The sequence below is a fragment of the Eptesicus fuscus genome, chromosome 9, assembly GCF_027574615.1.
Source record: "Eptesicus fuscus isolate TK198812 chromosome 9, DD_ASM_mEF_20220401, whole genome shotgun sequence".
NCBI lineage: Eukaryota > Metazoa > Chordata > Mammalia > Chiroptera > Vespertilionidae > Eptesicus > Eptesicus fuscus.
In genome coordinates, this window is record NC_072481.1 from 21,670,857 (window position 1) to 21,698,201 (window position 27,345).

A 27,345-nucleotide genomic window follows, 5' to 3' on the forward strand; every position below is an offset into this window, starting at 1 on the left:
TTTCACATGAGAACTAAAAAAGATCCCCCAAACAAAACAAAGCAAAACACCACGCTAATAATAAAAAGAATGCCTCCCTTTATCCTATAAGTGATAGGAAACAAAGAATTCTTTTGTTTTGTATAAGCAAGAGGGTAATAATTTTTTAAAATGTTTTAGAATGATGTCTCAGGTGGCTCTGCGAAGAATGGATGGGAAGAGAATGGCTGGGGCTGGGGAGACTGTTAAGGAGGCTGCAGACAAGTCTAGGGGTAAATGTTAAGGTGTGAATGAAGGTCACGATCAAGTAGGGTCAAAGATAGAGAGGGGCAAGTGAACCTTTAAGGAAGGAATGGGCTGTGAGCTGAAGGATCATGAGAGGTAGTATAAGGGCAGAGCCTGGGTGAACTTATACCTCTAGCCCAAGAGCCCAAACCCTTTGGGAGAACACACTGGGAACCCCAAGACCAGGAGAGAGTTCCCCAGAAGTAGATCTAGGAGGTGCCATCAAACAGGGTACCTGGAACTGGGAAACTGAGAGGTAAGCCTGGCATTTTGGGAGGAGGCATTGATGTGCTAGAGCCAGGTCACACCAGCTCAGGAATTTTGCAAGCCATTGGCATCTTGCAAGCCATTGGCATTTTGCAAGCCATTTGCAAGCCATGGTGGGAATGTTTACACCACAGAAATGGGCAACTGCTACCAAAGTTCTTTCTTTTTCCCAGAGAGCTGGTTAACCAGCACTGGAGGGCGATGAGAGAGGGACTAACTCCAGACTAGTCCCCCAGAGGCCAGCATCCTTCACCCACACGTGGAGGGCTTAGAGCCTGCGTGTATCCCCGAGGCTAAGGCCTGTGTGCAGGGAGAGGGGACAGGCCTGGAAGAGCTCTCAGCAGCAGGGGGACTTTGGTGCAGACCAGGCAGGCAGGACAAAGCCTGGCCTTCCAACTGGAGCTGGAGTGAGACTGGAGAGAACCTGAAGCAGCTCGCAGGGTGCTGACCAGCAAGTCCCAAACTCGACAACTTAGTGGAATAATTTTCATAGGCCAATTAATTGTTTAAAAGGGGACTATGGGAAGTGGCACCCATGAAGTGGACATAGACATTTATTTTGGCATATCATGGACAGTTATTAATATTTACACTGTTATATAATATATAGAACCATGATTTCCATTTTACAATTTCTGTAGCAGGTTTCCTGTACTCAAGACAATTTTTATTATGTTTCTGACACTGAAAAATTGCTTCTTTCTGGGAACCTGGGAACGAAGGGGACATAGGTCCCTTTCTTCACGCCCACGTCTTGTTTATAATGAGAATAGTGGCATTTATATAAATGCTTTCCATGCTAAATATGTCACATGCATGAGCTCTCTAAATTTTTGTCTGTGAGAATTATTATTCTCACTCTTTACTATTCTTATTTAATGGAAAATGAAATTGAGGCTCAGAGAGGTTAAGTAACTTACCCAGGGTCACACAGATAAGAGGAAGAAGAACTGAATTGAAGGTGGGTCAGCATGCTCTTTATCATTATGTTCCATTTGCCTCTTTTCCCAGATGGCCTTCACTTTGAAATAAGGGTTGAGGATCATTGTCAGACCAGCCTAGATCCTTCTATCACCTTTACAATTCCCTCTTCCCAGTCCTGAAATCCTCCTTCTTTCCTTATTTCTCTGATTTATACAACAAAATCCAGGTTGTACTCTCTCTAAATGTCTTCTGGGGAAAAGACAGTGTTAACTGAGCAGTAAAGGAAGTCTTCAGTCTGGTCTCACCCACAAACATTCATGCATTTAATCCAGGGACTGGCAAACGTTCTCTGGAAAGGGCCAGATAGTAAATACTTTTGGCTTTGCAGGCCATATGGTCTTTGTGGCAATGACTCATCTCTGCTGTTGTAGCTTGAAAGCAGCCATATGTATGTAAACAAATGGGCGTGGCTGTGTTCCAATAAAACTTGATTTGCAAAAGTAGGCGTTGGGCCAGATTTGGTCCTCTGGCCCTCGCTGCCTTAAGAAAGCAGGGAAAGAGCCCAGCACTGCTGAAGGGGCTGATGACGAAGAAGGCTTTCTCTTGGGGTGCTGCCTGGGGCAGGTCAGCTCTGGCTGCACTTGTCCTGGGAGCCCTGAGGTGGCCAGGAGACCTGCAGAGGGCTCAGGTCTCTGAGGCAGGGGAGAGCAATCTCAGTTTGATTCCTTTGTCCTTTGCCTGATTCATATTCTTCCTCTAACTCAACCCATTTATCAAGCCTTCCGTGGTAGCACTTTCCACCCATTACCCCGTGTAATCTCTTGCCGTCCTTGCAGGGTTAGAATCACAGCGGTCAACCTTGACCCTGGGTTTTTAAATAATATTTGCCCCCTTCAACCAGGGACAGATAAAACCAGGCCTTGGGCATGCCAGACCCTCTGCCCCGTGCCTTCCCCTGTTCCCAGCCAGCATGGACCTCTTTGCCTGTTGTACTCCTATCACACTCTGTACCCGCTGCTTCTTCTTACCTTGTTTGCTCCTTAAATTCCACCTTGGGAACCTTGGCTCTCCTGTTCTGACACTGAGTGTCCCAGGGACACATATTCTATCATCCGGCTCATCCCCACCCCTGTCCACTTACCTCTGACCTTCAAGATCCATACTGGTGCCTCCTGGAGGTCATTGGGCACTTGTCAGTCAGACAAGTGAATCGACTCACCCAAGGTCACAGAGTCAGGGCAGCTGGGTTGAACCCAGGTGCACCTGCTGCAGGCTCAGTGCTCTGGAAACCATCTGGGCTCCAGGGAAAGAGTGAGGGGTGGCCCCAAAGTCATGCTGCTGATCTCTGAGGACACTGGTGTTTGCTCCCTGCCCAGAGCCCGGGAACCACTGGAAACTGAGCTCAGAGGAAATGACTTTCTTCGGCAGACAAACCTCAAAGTTGATTTCCCAGGAGGAATCCAACAAGGCCCTTGAAACGTGGACATCAAGGAGAAAAATCAATCGTCTTTTAAGTTTTCACCTTGATGATTGATCCACTGCCGCCAGCCCCTTTTTTCTCCCTCTTAAGTCTTTGGACATAGCCTCTCTCACTTTCACATTTTTTCCCCTCTCATTATTAAACTGTGGGGTTTCCTGGTTCTGATCTGAAACTAAAATACATTGCTTTATGCCAGGTGACCAGGCATCATTCACAGGCTTCCAAACTTAATTTTCTCAGAAGGAAAGAGGCCCTGGTTTGCCTACTAGAAGGGGAAGGAAGAAAACTAACATTTGCTGAGTGCCCACTATGTGCCAGGCCTTTCTTACCTGTCCAGGTGGATCTTTGGATCCCACAGCTCAAATGAAGACACTGGATTCAGGGCAGAGAGGAAACTTGCCCGACACCAAACATGGTTTGCAGGTGGCGACGCAGAACTGAAGTGGAAACTGCTATTCTGCCTCATTTCCACCAGGGCTGGGAATGAGCACCAGCTGGAATACACACCCCAATGGGGCAGCATTAGAACCTCTCCTGGCCTTGACCACAAAGAGACTGAGGCATCTGGGAAGCCAGCTCTAGTCGTATAGGGGCCACAGGGGCTGTTCACCCATTTGGAATATACTGAGTGGCAAAGACCTAGGAGAGCCTGAGGAGGTGAGACTGAGCTGGGTTTTGAAGGGGGCAGTAGGCATTTGGGTCCCTCTGTGACAGCTGTGAAATTGGATCCTAATGAACTTGACTGGAGCGGGCCTGCTACTGTCTCTGTGTAGTTAGCTGTATCCTTGACTTTATACTAAAGGAACTAATTTCCTTTTCCTGTGGCTGTTTGCATCTTTCCATCAATCATATTACCTTCACCTTGAGACAGTCATGGCCCAGGGAATGGGGGAAGGGCATGCAAGCCGTGGAAAGCATGGGCATTGGTGCGGGGCAGCAGGACACCTGTGGGAACTTCTGGCCCTCTCTAGAGTCTGAGGAGTGGAGGGGAAGGGAAGGGAGGAACTGGCCACCCGGCAGAAGGCAGATCATAAAGGGCCTTATCCTTTCAGCTAAGAAATGGGAACTTTCACTAAATACTTCCAGAGAGCTGGGGAAGGGTTGCAAGCATGTGGCTGACAGGATCAGTTAAGGTGTTCTAAAGAACAGCTGGATGACAGCTCTGGTAACATTTTAGAGAGTGGTTTGAAAAGAATCTACTGCTGGCGACAGATGTGGGAGCGGTGGGTCTTGGAAGGAGCCAGTAACAAATCCGATGGAGGAGGTCCTCCTCTGGGCAAGTGTGGGTGCCCCTTCCCCCGCTTTATCTTGTAGGAAAGAGAGAAATCAAGAGTTCAAGGAGAGGCTGGGGCCCAGGCTGTCCACATTCACAGTTCTGAATTCACACCCAGGGGAATTAAAGGGTCTCTCTTCACCTGAGGAGTTGAGAGATGCTGTAAGGCACAGGAGCACCTTCTGATGTATTAGCTAGGCTTGTACGGAAATAATGCTGCATAAAACCACCCCAAATCTAGTCACTTAAGATAGTAGTCATTTATTTTCAAACCCACAGATCATAGGTCAGCAGGGGTGCCCCTTGCTTCAGAGCGTGGGTTAGCTGGAGAAGCCTTCCTTCATGTGTTTCTTCTGGAGCCCAGAATGTTCTTCTCACCGTGTAGTTTGGGTGCTCCCAGTGGGGGAAGCAGAAGCATGCGATGCCTCCCATTGTCACTTCTACCCACATTTCGTTGGTCAAAGCAAGTCGTGGACAAGCTTAACATCAATGGGATAGGGGTCTGTACTCCTCTCATAAAGGGGGAGTGGCAGGGAGAAATTACCTGTGGGACAAATATCTAACTGTAGTTACTGCCAAGGAGCACTCACTGACCCAAGAGAAAACTTGCCTGGTCACAGCAGGGAAAAGTACCACACGCATGGTCGTGCTCTTGCTGGGCTGTGAGAAGACCAGCTAGAGAAGACCAGTATGCCAACAAGAAGCCTACCTATAGCTCATTCTTTTCAAGGATGCCACCATGGAGGAGGCTGTTGAATTAGGCAGCAATGGCATGCATTTTATAGGAGAAAGAGTATAGTAGAGGTCATGACTTTGTCATGAATGATATTCACCCTGAGATAGAGGCATAGCTTGGGGCTGGTCTACCAAGGGTCTGTTTGTTTTGATGGAAAGCAAAGGAGCCCATAAGGAAGTGGGTCACCCCAGAAAAGAGTTGGGGGAGGTGCATGATGTGGTGAGTGGTCAGGGGTGGGATATCAGAAGAGGGAGAGACTAGCAAAGGGCCTCACCTATTACTCAGTGTCACTCAGCTTCCATGAGCTCCCGTCTGGGTACAGGGTAAAAGGATTCCCATGGACAGTGAGAAAAGCCTCAGAGAACTGTTGCTGTCTGGTTTTCAGAAGCGTGGGCACCAGGACTTTCTACAGCAACTGGTGTGTACCAGTGAGCATAAGGTTTGACTACATATAACAAAGATGCAGTGAAATAAGTCAGAGAAAGACAAATATTGTATGGTCTCACATTTGAAATCTAAAACAAAAAAAGAATTCACAGATACAGAGAACAGATTGGTGGCTACAGAGGTGGGGGCTGGGATGGGGGTGGGTGAAATAGGAGAAGGTGGCCAAAAGGTACAAACTTCCAGTTATAAGATAAACTAGGGGCCCAGTGCATGAATTTGTGCACAGTGGGGCCCAGCCAGCCCACCCGATTGGGCTGATCAGGGCCAGGCTGGCTGGGGGGAGGGGCTGTGGGCGATTGGCCAGTGGGCCCCGCCCCCAGTTGGGGTAGAGGGGCCGGTGGGGGAGCAGCAGCCTGGGGGAGGGGCCATGGGTGGTTGGCTGGCTGGCCCTGCCTCCTATTGGGGTAGGGGAGGCGATCAGGGGCAGGGCCAGCTGGAGGGAGGGGTCGCAGGAGGTTGGCCGGTGGCCCCACCCCCTGACCAGGCCTGTTCGCTGGCCGCAGTGGGCATCATAGCGATCGGTCGTTCCCATCATTTCGGCATTCCGGTTGCTGGCTTTTTATATATATATAGATAAGTGCTGAGCTGTAATGGACAGCATGGTGACTACAGTTAACAATACTGCATTGTGCACTTGGCAGTTGCTACGAGTAGATCTTAAAGGTTTTATATGGACTTGCCTATTCTGGACATTCCATATAAATAGAGTCACACAATATGTGACTTGTTATGTAGGTTTCCTTCACTTAGCATGATGGTTTTGAAGCTCATCCACATTGCACCAGGTATCAGTACTTCATTCCTTTTGTACCTTTTAGTGTTTCTACTAAACAAGCCAACATTTTTTTTTAACAAAATTCTCATTACAAGGAAAAAAAATTCAAACTGCCTATGATGATGAATGCTAACTAAACTTACTGTAATGATCAGATCACAACATATACATATATCAAATCATTATGTTGTATACCTGAAACAACTACAATGTTATATGTCAATCATATTTCAGTTATAAAAGGAACTCAAGGAAGATAAGGTTACAAATTATAGTTGATAAATTTATTTGTGTTTTCTAAGCACTTATTTAATGACTGTGAAGAAAATTAGTTTGGCTCTTATTTAAATAAATAAATACTCAGAATGAAATGGCTTATACAGCTGATGTGGTGGCTCCATGGTGTCTTTAGGGAGCAGGACTCTACCATCCTCAGCATGTGGCTTCCATTCTCAGGGTCATCTTGTGGCCTAACATGGCTGCCAGAGCTCCTGCCATCACCTTAGCTGCTTTCTGGGAAAAATAAGGAGGAAGTAGAAGTGGAAACCTTCATATCTTCATCATTTTGGGGAGGGAGATGGCTCTGCATAGCATTTCTCCTTAAATCTTATTGGTCAGAACTTACTTTCACACTTACACAGCCTTAAAGGAGGCTGGGAGGTATAATCTTTCTCTGAAAGGCAGTATGTCTAGCTAAAAGTTGGAGTTTTCTTAAACCAAGAAAAATAATGTAATTGGTATTGAGGGAACACAGGCATTCTCTTCCAGAAGGAGAAAATACCAAGTAGACACTCTTGATACTGGGCAACATCAACCTTGATCTGGAATCGGCAGCTACTCTGGTAGCATTTGCAATATCAGTGTCTTCAGCATCACTACAAGAGTAGCCACATGAACAACAGTTGGTGGCAGAAGCCATTCCCACAGTGACCTTGAGTGGACAGGAAGACGCTGGTGGCCATCAATAGTTTCCAAGAAAAACAATGTCTACTGGGCCCTGGCAGAAGACATCCAGAAAGTACTATAGAATCTGTTAAGACAGAACTAGTGAAATATTGTGTGTGTCTGAAGTTGTGAGCTTTTCCTTATCCCGGGTGGGATAGCCCAAGAGACAAAGGTTACGAGTCTGCCTTGTCCCCTTGATGCTTCTCTTGTCACATAGCACCCCCATCTTCAGCGTCCCTCCCTCTCCATGACTCTGCCCCAAGCTTCTTGGCTGACTGTGTTACTGAGCTATGGAAATTGTGTTCTGATCCACGGGGACTTCTTAAAGCTAAGAGCTGCTTGTGGGACCCGAAATTGTCTTCACAGTGATTTCATTCAAAGTAATAACAGCATCAGATGTTATAGAAATCTCATCCTCATGATCATAAGCATTTATAATAGCCCATCATTGAACAAGTGCTTACATTGAAGAGGAATTTCCATGGAGAAAGTCATTCTTTTCAAAAATGCTAATTTTTTTTGTAAGGAAATCAAATGAGATGCCAAATTGTTTCTGTCATTATGTTGCCCTTCCCTCCTGAGCACTTACCGCTCTGATCAGTATGACATTTCACATGTAGCGATGCAGATGGGGAAATTTACCTCCTGATGGAAAACTCTCGTTTGCCCATTTGTCAGCTCTGCTTAAGCATCGATTGCTGCTCTAGGTTTACAGCAGACAGAACATAGAGACAGAGTGAGAGACCCCCAGACCTGAAAGGGCTGGCCACACTTAGGGAGAGACATGAAGGAGACCCTTCCTATAACAAATAAAACCAAGCCTTTGAGAGACAGCCTTGGAATATGTGGATGAGGATAAAGGGGCACCCAAGAACCAATCAGTCTTGTTCCTTTCATAAAAGGTCACCCTGGCTATGTCCCTTGTCTTCTTAGCTGAGACTCTGGCCCCTCTTTTGGACCCATTCCAGTTCCATATGTTGCTCTACTGCCTGACACTATTTTGGGAAACACCCATTTTAGGAACCCTGGTGAGCCTCCTTCCCAAGCACCCCCCAACTACCCACTTACCTGAAGAGTGAGCCCAGTCATGGACCAAGGGTAACTGGGTACATTGCTATCTTATCCCTTGGGTGCCCTAGGCGTTGTCTGTATAAATTGCAAGCTTCCCAAAGCCCTAAGAAAAACATGAGGTAGCAAAAAAAGGTATCAAAATAAAAATTAATAAGTTTGTTGAAATGTTCATGAAGTACAGCATTCAGTCACATTCATTAAGTGATAAATTTAATATTCATAAAAATGCCATTACACTTACAAACTATTTTCAGGCTAAGCTGTCTCACCTTGCAAGAATTCCCAAGAATGCATGATGATGCTGAGAAATTATAGTCAACAATAAATTAAGTTACTCAGAGAAAATTATCTCCAAAGCAAGATCATAAGAAAATCTTTTCAAGTTTTACAACAAAAATTTAAATGTGAGTATACTTTTAAATATGTTTGATGTGATGTTGTGTAGAAACTCCAAAAATGAGTAATTAAATGTCCAAGAATCTGCTCTATTGTACACCAAGCAGTTTATGGCAGTGGTTACATAAATTATGGTAAGCAATGGACTACTATGCAACCATTCAAAAGAATGAAATGTATTTATATATACTAATAGAAGACGTCCAAGACATATTATTACATGAACAAAGAAGTTGGAGAACAATATCTTCAGTATGGTTCATTTTGTGTCAAAATACTTTGTGTGTGTGTACATATATGAATATGTAAATGCATACTGGCATATGTGTAGAAAAATTCTATAAGAATCCACAGAACTAGCAGTTATTTATCTCTGAAGATCAGAAATGAGGGGTTGGGAGTGTGGGGAGGGTACTCCTATTTTTATGTTATAATACTTATCTGAATGTAGTTAGAGGCGATCAGGCAGGCAGGTGAGCCCCTAACCACTCTGCCTGCCTGCCTGATCGCCCCTAACAGCCTCTGCCTCGGCCCCCACCACAGCTTTATCCGAAGGACGTCCGGAATAACGTCCGGAAGGATATTCGGCTGTCCGGTCTAATTAACATATTATGCTTTTATTATTATAGATACTTATCTGAATGGTAAGAAAAACACTTAGTAGGGGCATATATTCATTTATAATTTTGAAAATAACAAAACAACAACAGGAAAGAGTGGTCTGCAAGCAGACTGGAAAACGAAGTTCATGAACCAGGAATTGTCACTATTAATCTTGCATTGTCTGTGGGGAGCACCTCTGAGTGTGGAGACCTGGATACCTATCACTCCAGAGGTGAACAGAGGGAGCATCAGGGATGCTCAACAGATTCGCCATGGCCTGAAAAACACAGCTCTCCAGATTTGTGTCCTTCATTCCACATTTGTCAAGCAGCCTTCTGATTCAATGTAATTTCAGGATTCAACCAATATTTATTGAGCACTGTTTGTATTCATGTTCTGTGCCTACTGTAACAAACTACCACAAACTGAATGGCTTAACACAACACCAATAAGTTATCTGAGGCAGGCAGGTCCTCACCCCATCAGTTTCTCTCCTTTGGGCCCGCCAAGCCTCCTAGGCTGTCCTTCAGACTCACCGGAGTTTGTCCAGGTTGGACAAAGCCATCTGTGCTTCTTCCTTCAGGCTCTAGTGACTAAGATGGGGGCATTCGTGGTTGATTCTGTCATCTCGAGTGCAGATTGAGCCTGCTGGATGCCCAGAGCAGGGCCTGAACCCGAGGCTCAGGCTCTGAGAGAGTTTCCATTTCACGTGTCCAGGGCATGTGTAAGCCTCCCCCATCCAGGGATAACAGCGATAACAACAACAGCAATAATAATAACAGCTAGTAACTCCTATAGTGCTTCCTATGTGCCACTCTTGTAAGAACTTTATGTATATTAACTTTTTCAATCTCCACTTCAATCCTGTGAAGTCAGTACTGTTATTATTGCATTTTTTTAATAGATGAAGAAACAGGGGCACAGAGAGAGGTTAAGTAATATGCCCAGGGTAACACAGCTAGTAAGTGGCAGAGTCAGGTTCCAACCTTAGCACATCAACTCCGGAGTGCAAAGGCTTAATTGCTTTTCTCTTCTATTCTGAAACACAACAATGACTTTTATATCTCTCTGTCTTTATTTAACTGCTCTCTATCTGTGCATAGGATAATTCCCCCCTTGTTCAGTCCTCAAAGTTCTACTAATTCTTCAAGGTCCAGACCAAATGTTTTTAAATTCCCCTGGTCCCCACCCTCTCCCAGCAAGAGGACTTCTTTGCTGCATATCTGGGCTGTCACTGCACTTGCCATTCACTTCTGTTAGACTAGAGGATCACATCGCATTGTCATTGTTCACACCTAGATCTGTCTTCACAGATAGTTTGTGGATTCCAGAGGCAAAGACTGTGTTTATGTAGCCCCAGGACTTACACGGCAGAATGGCAATGAGCTGAACTGAATTGATTTCTCCCTGAGTCTCACACCTCTAATTGTGTCCCATCTCCCTGACTCAGGCTAGTTGATTGCAAAGGTGTTGGTTTTGGGCTCTTTGACATGGCTGGGGCCTTGAGAGGAACTCAGAGCCCAGGTCAAGCACTGAGGCCAATGCAGTGCTTCATGGTGAAGGGCTATGTGGAGCCTGGATGGGCTCCATTGTGTCTGTCTCATCCCCTGGGCTGCCATGTGCTCCAATTTGCTTTGTCCCCATGACCTCAGCTGAAGCCTGGCTGGCCTGGCAGGCTCAGGGGACTTAGATATTGACACATCCGTGCCAGCTGAAAATGTCAACTGGTCTCCTTGGCTCTCCCAACGCTGCTGCCTCCAGGACTTGGAATCGCTGGGAATGAGGCCACTGTCTGAAGGTTCCAACTGGAGAAAAATCCGTAGGAAAGAGGATGGAGGCCTGAGTCACCACATGAGTTAGCATAAGGAATTCTAGTATGTTCTTTTCCAAGGCCTCCCCAGGGACCCTGGCACCCTCTCAAGCTCCTTACTTGCTTACCAGGACAGAATTCTCACTCACCATTCCCATTCATTTATTTCACAGAGCCTCAGAACTGGAAGCAGCCTTCAAACTGGGCAGTTTCCAGCTGCCAACACCTCATCCCATTGCTGGTTTTGCTGGGAAGGTCATTCTCTTGCTAAAATCCCTTGATGGCTGCCTATGGCTCTTAGGGCACATTTCAAAATCCTCTGTAAAGGCCTGCATGATCTGGCCTCTGCCTACTTCTCCAGGCATGTCTCTGATCATCTGCTGCATCTCAGTATGCTCCAGCCACATTGACCTTCTCTTCATTTCTTCAGTGTCTACAATCCCTCCATTGTCACCATCTCCTAGATAAACTCATCTATCAGAGATTTCTCCACTTTAATGGTCTTTTCAAAGAACCTGCCTCATTGATTTATTGGTCTTCTGCTTCATTGATTGACTGATTGAGTCATTCATTCAGTCAATCAATCACTCTTAGATATTCTACCCTTGGGTTGAAGCTATCTATATACCTGGAATTGTGATTGGCCCATGTTGTGACTGGAAGGAGAACAATACTTGAGTCAGTAATTCTATAGATCCTGAACTTCTCCCAAGGATCGATCCAGTGCTGAAGGTCCCGGGGCAATGTATGCTAGTGGTCAAGAGTATGGCCTCTGAAGTCAGACTGCCTGCATTTGAATGCCCACTCTGTCATTACTAGTGTAAACTTGGGCAAGTTTCTTTGCTTAGTTCCATCTCACTTTCCCTATTCATAATATGATAATAAGTATAGCCTCACTCTCTTAGGATTGTTAATATAGATAAAGCCACATAGAATAGTGCTTGGCATATAGTACTCATTATGTAAGTGTTTGCTATGATAATATGGAAGACACTTTAAATTATCTCTATCTATAGTAGTCCATACTATATTCCATACACAGTCCAATACTATGTACATATACCAAAAGGTATATGAGAAAACTGTTTCTCTCAGCTAGCCCTGCAGGTTCTTTTCCCTAGAGGCAAACTCTAATGCTAGTTTCTTAAGTATCCTTCCAGAGATACTCTATGCACTTACAAAGTTATGTGTGCATCTCTGTCTATGTATGCATCCATCCACTTATCCATCACCTGTTGGCACTAAATGACAGCATTCCACAAACTCTTCTGATGTCTGATCTTTGTTTTCATTCAGAAAGATCTCCAGTCAGCACTCACAGTTCTTCATCCTTCCCTCTGAGGGCTGAAAAGCTACAAAGGAAGATGCAAGAAGCAGTGACCCATCACCCAGTGATTCTACAAGGACGCTCTTGGCCTGAGTCCTCACTTCATGGCCCTCTTTTCCTCTGGAGGTTTAGTGCAACTAAGACAGTGGATCCCACACTTCTGTCTACATAAGACTCACTTGAGAGGGTCCTAATAATTCAGATTCCAAGGACCTATTCCTTAAAGATGCTGATGCAATATGTCCAGGAACATATAGGTGATTCTGATGGGGAGAGTTCACAGAAATCACACTCAAGAGCACAGTACTAAGAGGAGAATTTCACACCCAGGGAGAGGCAGCATGTTTGGGGCTTCTGTGATCCATACATTATTCAATGCAAGGCCCTGAAGCTCAACATACAGTTCAGTCTTTGCAAATGCATGGTCCAATTGGGTGGCAAAACTCACGATGGAAGGTACAGGCAAAGAGAAGGGAGCAGTGCAGATGGCCTCTGCTGTGGTTTCAGAAGAGAGGTTGCTGAGGGTTCTGGAAGTTCTCCTGGAAGAAGGAGGACTTGAGAGTGAGCTTGAAGAATAGAGAAGGAATGGATGGTTGGAGAGAATATTGACTAACTTGGGTTATGAAGACGCGCTGGGAAAAATCACACTGTAAGGGGAGAACTTGGTCACAGCAAGCTGTAGGGCACCTCTGTGCAAATTAGTACCTGCTCTGAGCAAATGGTACAGCTCTGCGCAACTGGATGGCACCTATGGGCAAAGTAAAGGCAACCTTCCTTTGGGGGGAATCCCCCTTGTACCAGATTGACCTGATTACTGAGAGTACAGTTTAAGTTTCAGCTTCCACTCACTCTCCCGGCCTTTGTGCAGTGCCTGAACTGCCGCACCACATGTGGAGACACTGGCAGGGACAGGCCCCTAAAGAAATAAATGCTGAGATGTCACTGAAGCAGGAAACATAGGAGAAGCAGGCTTGGGAGCAGGAAAAGTAATGAAGTTCATTCTGGATTACAGAATATAGGTGTTTGGGGTGATTGGGTTGATTCAGGTTAAATCCATCCAGTGAGCAACTGCATAAGGAAATCTGGGCCAATGCCCAGGAAGAACTTGACCCTTCAATTGTAGACTGACCATGAGGATGCCCTCTAGCTTACCTCTGGACCCTGTAGCTTAGTGAAAGGGTAGGACAGGCATATATATGATGCACACACATACACATACACACACACATACACCCACACATTAGTGGGAGAATCGTCTGATGGTGTATGTGGCACAGTCTGGAAGCTCTGAGAAGAAGGCAACAGCAGTGCCGAAACTTCAAGGAAGACTTCTTGGAAGAAATGGACTTGATAGATAGATGTGGCCAGACGAAGGAAAATAGGGAAGCCTTCTGCCATTTAGAGAGGCTGGCTTCTCCTGCTCATTCATATCTCAGCTCAACAGTCACCTGACATAACCTTCCAAGACCACCCTAGAAAAGTAATCCCCAGTCCCTTTCTATCTCATTACTCTGTCTTATATTCTTCTGAGCACTTACCTTTATCTGAAATTATCTTATTTTCTATTTGCTGGTTGACTTGTTTATGTGTTTACATGTTCATTGTGTACCTAATTCCATCGGGGTGTAAACCTCCATAAAGGCAGGGGTTTTATCTCTTTTGTTCAACCCTATGTCCTCAATGTCTGGCACATTTCAAGTGTTCAACAGATATTTTCTGAATGAGTGAGTGAGTGAGTGAAAAGTCCAAATGGAAATATGCACAACTGCACTGCCAGCAGGAGCCTTTTCTGTATTCCTTTGTCTTATTCGTGAAAGAGGCAGCCTTTTATTTCCCTGACCTAAAAACCCACCCTTTTAAGATTTCTTAAACTCTGCCCTCCTGGGAGGAGCCCCTCTGCCTGAGGGCCTTGGCCTTAGGCATAGCTGTGACCTATCCACCTATGGTTATCGTTGTGGCTGCATTCTCCATGCCAGCCAGAGATGACAGATGCCCTCACATTCCCTCCACATTCAAGCCCTCTCTGCACCCTCTCTCCATATCAGCTTGCTGCAATGACTCAGTCAGGAACTCGGAGGAATTTTTTTCTATTAGTGAAAATATTTGTGAAAATTCAGGAGACAATGATGTGGAATTTGTCACTCTATTTGGAACAGCATGGATCTGGAAGAATTCAGACATACCAATATGCACACATGAGTATATTTAGCTGGAAAATGCACAGGGGCTTCAAACTCCTAACAAAACCCATAGCCAGAGGGAAGACTTAGAGATTTAAGGAATGTCTGTTAAGCCCACATCTCTCTGGACCAACCCGTGGAATTATTCCAAGGTAAGTAAATCAGTCCTGCTCTTCTAGGATCAGGTATCTGTGAGAACCTTAGTAACCCCAGCAACCTTGGATAAACCGTTAGGATGCGGCTATAAATCTGAGAGCAATACTCCCCCCACACACACACCTTTATATGAAATTTTATTTAAAATCTTATTTTAGTGTAGAAGTGTATGTTCGTTGAATAATTAGAAGACAGTGATAAAAAGAAGAAAACTGATTATCATCATTCTATAACCTCCATAGAAAAGACCACTATTAACAGCTAGTTCTCTCTCTCTCTCTCTCCTCTCTCTCTCTCTCTCTCTCTCTCTCTCTCTCTCTCTCTCACCATCTAGTCCTTTTTTTAGGAAGATACATGAATTCTATTCTGTATATGTTTTCTTCCAAATCAGGTGGCCACCTTGTACACACACACACACACACACACACACACACACACACACACACGTACTGTAACCATATGTCCATTTATATTCTGCGATTATTGTTTTACATGGCTTTACTACATTCATATCATTTTTGTTCCATGATATATGTAATCATCCTCTTTTGCTGGGCATTTGAGTCGCTTTAATCCTCTACCTCCTCATCTGTAAAATAGAGGCAATAATGGGAAGGACCTCGCTCACATGGCTGCTTGAGGATAAAATGAGGTAATGCATGTGAAGGGCTTGGCAGAGTGCCTGGCCATTTTATGTGCTCAATAAATAAATATTAGATTTGCTTATTATCTTCAACTTTGACCTGCTTTAAAATGCTTTAAAGATGATCCTGGTAGCTAAATCTCTGTAAATCCTTGCATATTGCCCTAGAATAAATTCCTAGGAAAAGGATACCTAGATCCCAGATTTTGAACCCCTGTAAGATTTTGACGTACATTGCTAAAATCCATGGGTATGAGTACCTATCTCCCGTGCCCGCTTCAGCACTCAGCAATAGGGTACAACTTTTTCAATTTAATAGGCATGTTGTTTACATTTGAATGTCTTTACTAATGAGGTTGAACTTTTTTTTTTCATATGTTAGTTTGGCCACTTGTGTTTCTTCATTTGCAATTTATCAGTTTCTGTGTTTTGTCTAGTTTTTTTCTGTTAGGGGCTTATTTTTTCCTAGTTGGTATTAATTTCTCTGTGGTTAAGATACGAACAGAGAGAGAGAGAGAGAGAGAGAGAGAGAGAGAGAGAGAGAGAGAGGGAGGGAGAAGGGAAGGGAAGGGCAGGGAAGGGAAGGGAAGGGAAGGGAAGGGAAGGGTAGGGAAGGGGAAGAGGAGAGGAGATCAGTTTCTAGTTTTGTTTATATTCCGTAAACTTGATTTATGGACTTTTTTAAGAAGTTTTATTTTTTTTTAATATTTATGTAGTCAAGTCCTATATTTTCTTCTATTGCATCTTTTCTTCCTTCTCTGCACAGAGATCAAGTATTTATCCTTGTTTTACCTTTATTTTATTTGTTTCATGGTTTTATCATTTACATTTATTTTTAAATCAATTTAGTCTTCATTTAAGTATGCATTATCATGTAGTGATCCAATTTTATTAATTTCCAAATAATTAGCAAGTTACTTCACTGCCATGTATTGAATAACCTATTCTTTACCCAATGGCATGAAATGCTGCCTTTCTTATGTGGGTCTGTTTTGAAGATCTCTATTATATTGCAGTGGTAGCTTCATTTTATACCCATACCACACTCTCTTAATTAATACACCTTTAAAATTTGCTTTAATATGAAAAATACATGCCTCCTTTATTCCACTGCTTCAGTTTTTATCTTGATGTCTCCCACATTTGTTCTTTCAGAATAATTTAAAAACCATTTTGCCAAGTTTCAAAAAATTCTATTTAAATGTTTATTAGAATTATATTTTATTTATGAATTAATTAGAAGTAAATTGAATTTTTAAAATGTTGAGACTTCTTATTAAGAAACATGGTATATTTTGACAGTAATTCACTTTCTTTTATGTCCTAGAGCAGGGTTTTTAACTTTTCTGTGGTATGAACTTGGATGGATTTTAATTCACCATTTAATTGAGAGGCTTTTAATTATAACAAGGGAGCTTACTTATCTCACTCATATCTGTTGTCACAATATTTTAAAAGGTGGAAAAAAATAGATGGCTTTATTTCTGTTCTATGAAGGTTTTGTTTTTATGCTTTCTTATACTTGTTTTTGTTTTTGTTGTTGCTGCTCTCTGGAAATGCAATTTTTCTGTTCCTGCCTGATTTGTTTGAAGTTTATATCCTGTTTTTCTCCTGAAAGTTGTGTTTTAAACTTTTTAAAAAATATTCGTGTTCTCCCTACTTTCTGTCAAAAAAGAAGCCTTTATCATAACCCTTGTGAAAAAGGAAAAATCTAGTAAATTTTTGCTTCTCTCCTATCTCCTCCATTCCTTAGTTAAGAGGGGAAAAAAAAAAGAGAGAGAGAGAGAGAGAGAGAGAAATGTAAGGTATTAGATATGGATTAGAATTCATTTATTTTAAGTTTTTAAAATATTTGTACATTATGAAACTCCATTAAAGATAATCTTTTAGCTTCATCTTGTAGTTTACTCTTCAGTTCTTGACATTATGGCTTCTGTAGTCAAGTTCAAGGCTAGCGAGCACAGTGGCGGTGGTGGGAGCCTCTCCCACTTCTGCGGCAGTCCTAAGGAGCAGTGAGCCGAATGGTAAGGAGCAGCGAGCAGGCAGGTGGTAAGGAACAAGGGGTCCTGGACTGTGAGAGGGATGTCCGACTGCTGGCTTAGGCCCACTCCATGTGGGGAGCTGGCCTTAGCTGGCAGTCGGACATTCCCCGAGGAGTCCCAGATTGCAAGAGGGTGCAGGCGGGCTGAGGGACACCCCCCCCCCCCCCGCCAAGTGCATGAATTTCATGCACCGGGCCTCTGATATATATAATTCTATCTTCTTTATCCATTCATCTGTCAGTGGACATTTAGATTGCTTCCATATCTTAACTATTGTAATTAATGCTGCCGTGAACAGAGGGGTGCATATATCTTTTCATATTAGTGTTTTGTTTTCTTTGAATAAATACCCAGAAATGAAATTGCTGGGTCCTATGGTAGATCTATTTTTAGTTTATTGTTGTTTTTTTAAAAATAAATCTTTATTGTTCAGATTATTACAGATATTCCTCTTTTTTCCCCCCATAGCTCCCCTGCACCTGATTCCGCACCCCACCCCATGCCCTTACCCCCTGCCACTGTCTTCATCCATAGGTGTAAGATTTTTGTCCAATCTCTTCCCGCACCCCTCACACTCCCTTCCCCCCATAGAATTGTCAGTCCACTCCCTTTCTATGCCCCTGATTCTATTATATTAACCAGTTTATTCTGTTCATCAGATTTTTTATTCACTTGATTTTTAGATTTACTTGTTGATAAGTATGTATTTGTTGTCACTTTGTTCATAATTTTAATCTTTACCTTTTTCTTCTTCTTCCTCTTCTTAAAGAATTCCCTTCAGCATTTCATATAATCCTGTTTTGGTGGTGATGAACTCCTTTAGCTTTTTCTTGTCTGTGAAGCTCTTTATCTGACTTTCAATTCTAAATGATAGCTTTGCTGGGTAGAGTAATCTTGGTTGTAGGTTCTTGCTGTTCATCACTTTGAATATTTCTTGCCACTCTCTTCTGGCCTGCATAGTTTCTGTTGAGAAATCAGCTGACAGTCATATGGGTACTCCCTTGTAGGTAACTAACTGTTTTTCTCTTGCTGCTTTTAAGAGTCTCTCTTTGTTTTTTGCCCTTGGCATTTTAATTATTATGGGTCTTGGTGTGGTCCTCTTTGGATTCCTCTTGTTTGGGGCTCTCTGCGCTTCCTGGACTTGTAAGTCTATTTCTTTCACCAGGTAAGGAAAGTTTTCTGTCATTATTTCTTCTAATAGGTTTTCAATATTTTGCTCTCTCTCTTCTTCTGGCAGCCCCATAATTCGGATGTTGGTACGCTTAAAGTTGTCCCAGAGGCTCCTTACACTATGTTCATATTTTTGGATTCTTTTTTCTTTTTGTTTTTCTGGTTGGGTGTTTTTTTGTTTCCTCATATTTCAAATCTTTGGTTTGATTCTTGGGGTCCTTTGGTCTACTGTTGAATTTCTGTATATTCTTTACTTCAGATAGTGTATGCTTAATTTCTGACTGGTCCTTTTACATTTTTTTGGCATTCTCATTAAGATCCTTAAAGGTCTCACTAAGTTCCTCAGAGGTTTTTAGAAGATTCTTGAGTAACCTTATAACTGTGGATTTGAACTCTATGTCCATTAGTTTGCTTTCCTCCTTTTCTTTCATTCGTGACATGTTTCTTCATCTCCACATTTTGGCTGCTTCCCTGTGTTGATGGAGTGGTTTTCTGTGGTAGGTGACCTATAGGGCCCAGTGGTTCAGCCTCCCCAATCACCTGAGGTGGACACTCTTGGTGCACCCCTTTGTGGGCTGAGTGCACAGTCTTGTTGTAGTTAAGCCTTGATTGCTGTTGGTACACTGGGAGGAATTGACCTCCAGGCCAATTGGCTGTGAGGACCGGCTGTGTCTATAATGGAAGAACTGCTGTGCTGGAGACACCCTTATGGGGCTGGACTTGTTTCAGTGGGGCTTTGGTGCTCACTGAGTCTGCCTCTTGAATGTGTCACTTATGGATGTGAGGAGTTGAAATCTGTTGTCGTCTCACACTGACCACTAGGTACACTGGCTCCTGGATCTCCAATGGGGTTCAGGTCAGCTACTGTCTGAGGCCACCCAGCAGGAGCTACAGCGAGATCTGCAGATTTCTCCTCTTTGCTTGGGGTTTGGAAGTTTTGGAGCTGTCTGACCAGAGCTGCAGTTTGTTAGGTTAAGCTGCGATAGGGCAGGCCATTTATATGCAAAAGCCACTGTGCACAGTTTGGGTGGGTTTGTAAATTGGGCGGGGCAGGGTCTCAAGGAATCACTAGGGCGTGGCAAACAGCGATGGCTGCCAGTCAGCCATCTCTGCATCTCCATGTTTCCAAGTCCCCACGTTTCCGTGTCCCCACGTCCTGCTCCCCAGCGCAGTAAACAATGATTCCAAAGGACTTGTATGCATGCATATAAGCACAACCAATGGACACAAGACACTGGGGGGATGGAATGAGGGCATGTGACAGGAGTTAGGGGAGACTGGGGGAAGGTCTATGGGGGGAAAAAAAGGAGATATATGTACTACTATATGTAATACTTTAAACAATAAAATAAAATTTAAAAAAAAGTAAAACAAAACAAAACAAACAAACAAAAACCCAATGATTCCTGCGCGTACCTCTGCAAGAAAGCCACCCTCACTTTCTGACCCGATGGCAGACAGTCCAGCTTCTCCCCGTAGGAGTGTGGGTCCCCAGAGTCTCGCTGGAAACTGGAGTTCAGAGCAGTTGGGAGCTTGTGTCTCCCTTCGGGTTGAAAAAAACAGTGCACCCAGTCGCCAGCTGCCAGCCCTCTCCATGTGCCTCTGTACCTCTGCTTTTCCATGCTTGTGCACGTTCTACCTGGTCTCAATGCTCTTTTTTCTTTCCTTCTAGTTGTAGAACTTCTACTCAGCCAGCTTTCCCATGGTTCTGGGTGATAGACGTTTTGTCTTTTAGTTGTAGTTTTGGTATGGTTGTGAGAGGCAGCACATACAGGTGTATACCTTATGCCACCTTCTTGGTTTCTCTCTGGTTTTTTGTTTTTTTTTTGAGGAATCTCCATACTATTTTGCACAGTGGCTGCACCAATTTACAACCCCACCAGCAGTGCACAAGGATTCTCTTTCTCCACCTCCTCGCCAACACGTTATTTCTTAAGAAAGCACTGTTTAAAATCCCACTGTTATAGGAAATCGATGGGCTTTTGAACTTGCCGGGACCACAGAGCCAGCGAGTGTGGAGCCCATGTTTGGCCAAGACTCCTCACCCTCACCCTGACCCAGTCTGTCCTAATTTGTCCTTTCTTCCTACTTTCATGGCTGAGCTTCTGCTTTAGATTCATAGATGCAATGACATTTTGAGAGGAATATTAAAAATGTCTAAAATTATCTCTTGCTTCTTCCCATGATTTTACTATTTAGGAAGAATGTTATCTGATGTCAAAGATTGACTCCTTCTTTTGAACTTCAGTTTCTTTCCGGGGTTATATTCTGCCAGGTAGTTTTCTGTCCCTCTGCCCTCCCAGGTTCAGAAGCAGAGGGACACTCAATATTGCTTCACTCAGCACTGAGAGTTGAAATCAATTCCAACTGAGATGGTCAGGGTGGGCTCCTGTTCATTCATATCTGTCAGATTTAGGCAAAAGGGCAAAGAGGAAAATTAGGTTTCCTGTAAATGCACCAAACAAGCCAGAGACCCAGCAGTTTGGGAGATGAGGGAGGACAAAAGGGAGGCAGGTGCTTTGAGATTCCAAGCACCAAGAGGTGGCCTGGCTGTTCCTGATGGGGTGTCCCAAAGCTGTGGGGCAATAACTCTTACTTCTCCTGTCCAGTCAGGAACTGATGTCACTTGTGAGACCCTGTACCTCTGGCACGATTCCGCAAGCCCTGGTTGGATCTATTTGTGCCCCAGATGTGCCCACAGCCCACCCTCACCTCCAGTCCTTCCCTTTGAGATGGGCGGGTTAGGGGCTATAATAATGGAGTTCTGCCAGGATCGCTTTCTCTAACTTAGAAGGCCACTAAAAGCTATATAAACCATCTTAGACCCTTCTGCTTAAACCCTTCAATGTCTCCTCATCACTCTTTTTTAAAATTTACTGTTTATTGTTGACAGTATTACAGATGTCCCTTATTCTCCCTCTTCCCTTTCCCCCCCTCCTCCCCATCACTCCTAAAATCCAGACTTCTCGCAGTGGCCTGCAGGGCTCCACAAGGTCTGCCCACCTGTTTTCCTGACCCCCTTTTGCGCTCTCCGCCCTCCCTGTTCACACCCCAGCCACACAGCCCTTCTTCCTACTCCTCCAGCACGCCAGGCTGCTCCCCTCTCAGACCTGTTGGGAATATCCTCTCCCTGTTCTGCTCATAACTGGCTCCTTCTTACCATTCCGGTCTTAGCTCAAAGCTCTCCTCCCCTGAAAGGCTTTCCTAACCACCTGTAGAGATAACCCGCTGCCCCCTGCCTGCCCCTGCAGGCCCTCCATTAGGTCCAGCAGGGGTTCTTACTTGAAAATATCTTGTTTATATCTTTGTTTATTAGTCTTCTGTCTGGCTCCTCAATGTAACCTTTTTGAGAACAGGGACTGTATCTCTCCGGTTCTGTGTCACCAGTACCTAGAGCAGTGCTCGGCACACTGTAAGGACTTGTATGAGTAGATGTCGCTCATGCCTTTGCAGACAGTCAGCCCCCCTCCCACCATCAGCCTTCTATTTGTGCATTTCCAACAGCCTTGCCGACCTCACAGCACCAGTCCACATTCTCCTCTGTTTTTATATTCAACTGGTCATTTTAACCTGACCAGTGAAGGGGAGGGGCAGGGGAGAGGTGGGGCAGGTAGAATCTCTACTGAGAGCCCTGGCTTTCCTGCAAGTTTAAACTGAATCTAAATCAAACCCTTTCTCTCTTTGCCTGACCTCGGAGGTCATGTTCAAGAAGTCAGAGAGATCTCTGGGGAACTGGATGACATGCATTTTCACCTGAGTGACATCTGGTGGGCCAGGTGACTTCTAAGAGGATCCTGCACACCCAGGCTCCCTGTCACTGTTCCCAATCAGGAGGGTCCATCAGCTGCCGCAAGGGGAGTCCCCAGGTTGCTTTGAGGGAACCAACTATCGACACAGTGGGCATCCCATCAGACGAACTCCGTGTGTCAGTCACCAATGAGACATTGATGCACCCTTCTATTGGTACCCTCCCCAAATCAGAGCTCGCCCCCACCCCTGGCCATTTCCTGAAGTAACCTGACACACCAACTCCAAAGCAAGAACTCCAGGGAAGCTGGAGCCTAGATGCCAGATGCAAGGTCTATGCTGTGCCCAGCGGGTACATATCTGTGCAGACCGAATTCCAAATTCACAGACTAATGAACTCCGAGCTGGAGGGAACATGCCCATCATGCCCAGGCTCCTCACTGGACAGACGAGGCAGCTCCAGGCAAGAGAAGGGAAGAGACTCCCCCCTGAGGTCATATGGTAAGCAAATGAAAGAACCTCCGCTTCAGCCCTGGTTTCCTGAGTCCGATCTAGGACATTCTCATGCCACTGTGCCTCAGTTTCTCCAAATATGCAATTTCTAAGGCAGGAAGAATGGGAAGCAGCAAGTACCTGCTACCCTGCCCCACCAGCCTTGCCACCACAGAATCCATTCCCCAGGAAGCAGGTGGGCCGCACTGACCTGTCCTGCCTGCTCGGGGAGGGGGCCAGGACCCCGTGCAGGGACAGGGAAAAATCTGAGCTCTGACATGCAGGCTGTAGCAGGGGAGGGGCAATGGTCAAAGTCACAGCCTAAAGCCCCGTGTTCCCAGGTGTTCACCTGGCCCTGCTTCTGCGTGCGGCTGACTCACAGAGGCAGGGAGCTCTGGACCCACAGGGGATGAGCTCAGTGTTCTGACTCATGAGGTGATGTCGAGACAACTCCAGGGCACATAGTCAAACGTTCCGGAGAAGAAAAATGGCCATCATTACCAATCGGAGAGGAATATCTTCAATCGATATGGCTTCAAATTGGGGGCTGTGTCTCCTAGTTTCTCAAGGCAGAAACCGTCCTGGAAAACCCCAGTGCAATAAAGTGTATCCTCCCCTGAGCAGGAGCAAGTCCAATCGGCTGTCAGGAGCTGAGCCCTGGGAGGAGCCCCCGTTAGAAAGCTTGGCACTGTAAGTGGGGTCGGACTTGTCACCCAGGGTTGGCAGGGCCCATCCAAGGAGAGCAAGCTCCACATTAGCCTCCATCCCAACATTTCATTTGAGGGTGTGCTAAAGAAAACCACCTGATTGGCAAAGAGTACGCTCACTTAATAAGCTCTCTCCCTGCCAGACGTGGATTAAAAGTGATTTTTTTTTTTTTGGCCTAAATTACATTTTATTTTCTCACCAGCTGCTAACTCTCTGAGACAGATTGGGAGATAAATTATCACAGCAGTGAATGAATCTAATTTTTCAATATAATTCACGGTAATTCTATATTTTCCACACAAGACGGAAATAGTGCTGGCCCTTTGCCAAGAGCCAAAATTTCAAAAAAGACACAATATCTTGGACTCTCGGAAGTCTATGTGTTTGGAAGATATAGATGGAGGAGCTGACAGAGAAAAATCCCATAGGCTTGGGCAAGGGCGGGGACAGGGCCAAGAGGAGGAGTTAGAGAGAGGATGACAGATAGAGAGATGGATAGAGAGACTTCAGCCAGCTCGTGGCAACCCAACCCTCAGACCTCCCTCCACCGCCCACATTCCTGGCTTGTCTCTTCTTTCTGGAATGTTCTTCCCCCAGTTAATCACATAGATGATTCCTGCTCATCATTCAAGTTATGACTTAAATGTGACCTCCCCAGAGAGGTCTTTCTTGACCACTCACTCTCAGTAGGATAGTCCCCTCCCAATCACCACCTATCACAGCAGCCCATTCTGTTTTCTTCATAGCAGTTCCCACTGTCTGAAACGGTGACTTTATTTATTTGGTTTTGGTTGGGGTCTATGTCCCTCCAGGCTTATTTACTGTGTACCTGGCACGAGGTGGGTGCTCCATACGTATTTTGGACCCTATGAACTAGAAACAGGGAAGGAAAGGAGAGGAGAGGAGTCAAGTTGATTGCAAACACCTCCTCAGGTGCTTAGTCCCAGCAGCACAGTGAGGGCGTCATGTAGCAATTTGTTATTGTTAGTGGGTTATTGATGGACAATTTCAGGAGAAATTAAAAATGGTAACTGAAGGAAGCTGTTTACTCACAAGTCTCTCCCAATCAGAATCCGACTGAACGCAGCCGAGGCCAGCCTGGTGCTGCCTGACCTGCCTTCCTATCACCCCTGGTGACCTGAGGCCCAGGCCAGAGTGCCTGTCTGAGCAGCCGGACCCAGCATGGGGTCCAAATGATCTTGAATAACGGAAAGGAACAGCACATGCTATAGGGGAGAAATGTGGCCCCGCTGTTTGCTTCACAGAGGCTGAGACCAGCTCCGGCTTGGATCTGTAGGGAATATAAATGATGCTATTAACGCCCTGTAATTTACAAGTCATCATTTGCACAAAGCTCTGGGAGAAAAGGTTTGGGAACCATATATTGAGTGCTGAGGGCTCTGGGGTGTCACTACCGTTCTCTCTCTCTCTATGGAACACTGGCTTGGTCTTGAGGGCTCAGCTTCAGTGCTGTCCTGGCAGAGCCTTCCTAGAATGCCCCTCCCCCACCCCAAGTTAACCTGTCTCCCCAGGTCATTTCACTGCATTTAATCCTCACTTCCGTTTAACTTTGAATTATGGTTGCTTGTTTCTGCCTCTTCCAGTGACCACTCACAGAGAAGAGAAACCACCATGTCTGAAACCTCTTGATAGCGCCCTCCTTCCTCTCCAGCACCATTGCTAGTCCTTTGCCTATTGTACGTAATCAATTACTATGTACTGCATGGCATCACACCAGAGAGGAGGCTGGTTAGCCACTCTCTTGGTGCCCAGCCAAGAGCCATACATATTAGAAAAAGAGTCCTTGGTGAATTCAGTGGACCTGGGGAGTGGGAAAGATGAGACTGGTTCTACCTTTAGTCCCAGGGGCAGGATACATGACCCAGGTCCAAGTCAGTGAGAGCCCCAGACTCCCAGGCTTGGCTTAGGATCAGGGGCTTGAAACCAATGGGGTTCCTGAAGGTTTGGGTGTGATTCCTGGGCAGGGACAGGTGTTTTTGCCAGCTTTGCTTAACGCTGAGAGTAGTAAACTCTGGAGTGGCTGCCACCATGGAACTTGAGACCCCAGAAAAACAACAACAATGGAGTGGAAAGCAGGAAGACAGTGGAGAAACAAAATGCAAATACATCCACTGAACATTGAATCCAATTAGACCTGAATATGATTTTTCTACCCTTGCACTTTTCAATTATGTGAGTGGGGTTGTCTGTCACTTGCAATAGAAACACCCTATCCCCCTCGATTAGTATAGCCTTCATACCAGCACAGGTGAACTGTGACCTGAGTAATGAGTAGGGAAGAGTCAAGTGATGTACTCAAAGAAATGTTCAACCTCAATTACAATCAAAGAAGAATCGATTAGAACAATGAGATAGCATTGTTTGCCTAGCAACCTGGCAAAGATTAAATGCAATGATAATACTTCTATGGTAACTAGATAGATAATGCTCAATAAGGGTGCATAGGAAAGGTATTCATAATTTTGGAGAGTAATTAAGAAATGCATATTAAAGCCATTAAGGGCACTCAAACTCTTTACGTGCATCCAGGAAAGAATCCCAAACAAATAAGTAAGAACGTGTGCATTTTGCTAATGGAATAAACATTGCGGTAGGCGTTTATAAAGCAGTGAAAATAACTTAAAGGTCCAACAATAGAAGATAGGTTAAATACATTTTGATGCATTCCTTAATCAAATATTATGTATTTATTAAAATTGTGTTTTAGAATAGAATTTATATGGAAAATGTAATCAGTGTTAAAGTAGCAAATAAAGTATTACATATATGTTAAAAAAAAAGAGAAAGACAAGTGGTAATAGAATTTTCATTCTGAATGAAGGGATTAGAAGTGTTTTTTTATATTTTCTTGTTTTGTCTTTTTCCAACTGGCTCAACTTCCCAAATACATTACATATTTGACCATTACTCACCACCCCCACGGCCATGGCGACCAGCCTGGTCCAGGCTGCCATCGGCTCTGGTGTGAATGACTGTGATAGCTTCTAACTGGTGTCCCCGGTGCCCTTTCAGTCTACTCTCCATACAGCAGCTGGGGTGATCCTTTCAACACGTTTGTGAGGTCACGTCTCTTGTCTGCTCCAAACCCTCAGTGGCTTTCCATCACACTTACAATGAAATCCGAAGGTCTAAAGTCATAATGTAAAGTCTTCCACACTTCTGCTCAAGCTTTACTTCCTCGAGAGGCCTTTCATGGTCACTCAGTTTTGAATAACATACCTCTGCCTCCTCTATCATCTTATCTTTATTTAGGCCACTTACCAATACCTGGCATTATAATTTAAATAAGTGTAATTTGGTTCATCACATCCCTCTCCCACTTAAATGCTAGTTCCTTGAGGGTAAATGTGGTCTGTTTAATCATCACTATCCCCAGTGCCTAGAACAGGGTCAGGAACGTAAAAGCATCCAGTAAGTACTTGTTGACTAAATGAATGAATCAGAATTAATTTTATTTACTTTTACAAAAATGTCCAAACCCTATTTAAGAATAGGTTTCTTGAGAAACACAAAGACAACAGTGGAGACAAAAACAAGGACATGTCCCAGGCAGTTTGGCTCAGTGGATAGAGCAGTGATGGCGAACCTATGACACGCGTGTCAGCACTGACACACGTAGCCATTTCCGATGACACGCGGCCGCTGAGGCGGCCACATGCCGAGGATGAAACATTTGCTGCTCCTGAGGATGAAACATTTGCGAAATAATGTTTTTTCCTCAACGTGACACACTACCCGAGTTATGCTCAGTTTTTTGGCAAAGTTTGACACACCAAGCTCAAAAGGTTGCCCATCACTGGGATAGAGTGTCAACCTGTGGACTGAAGGGTCTCAGGTTCAATTCTGATCAAGGGCACATGCCCAGGTT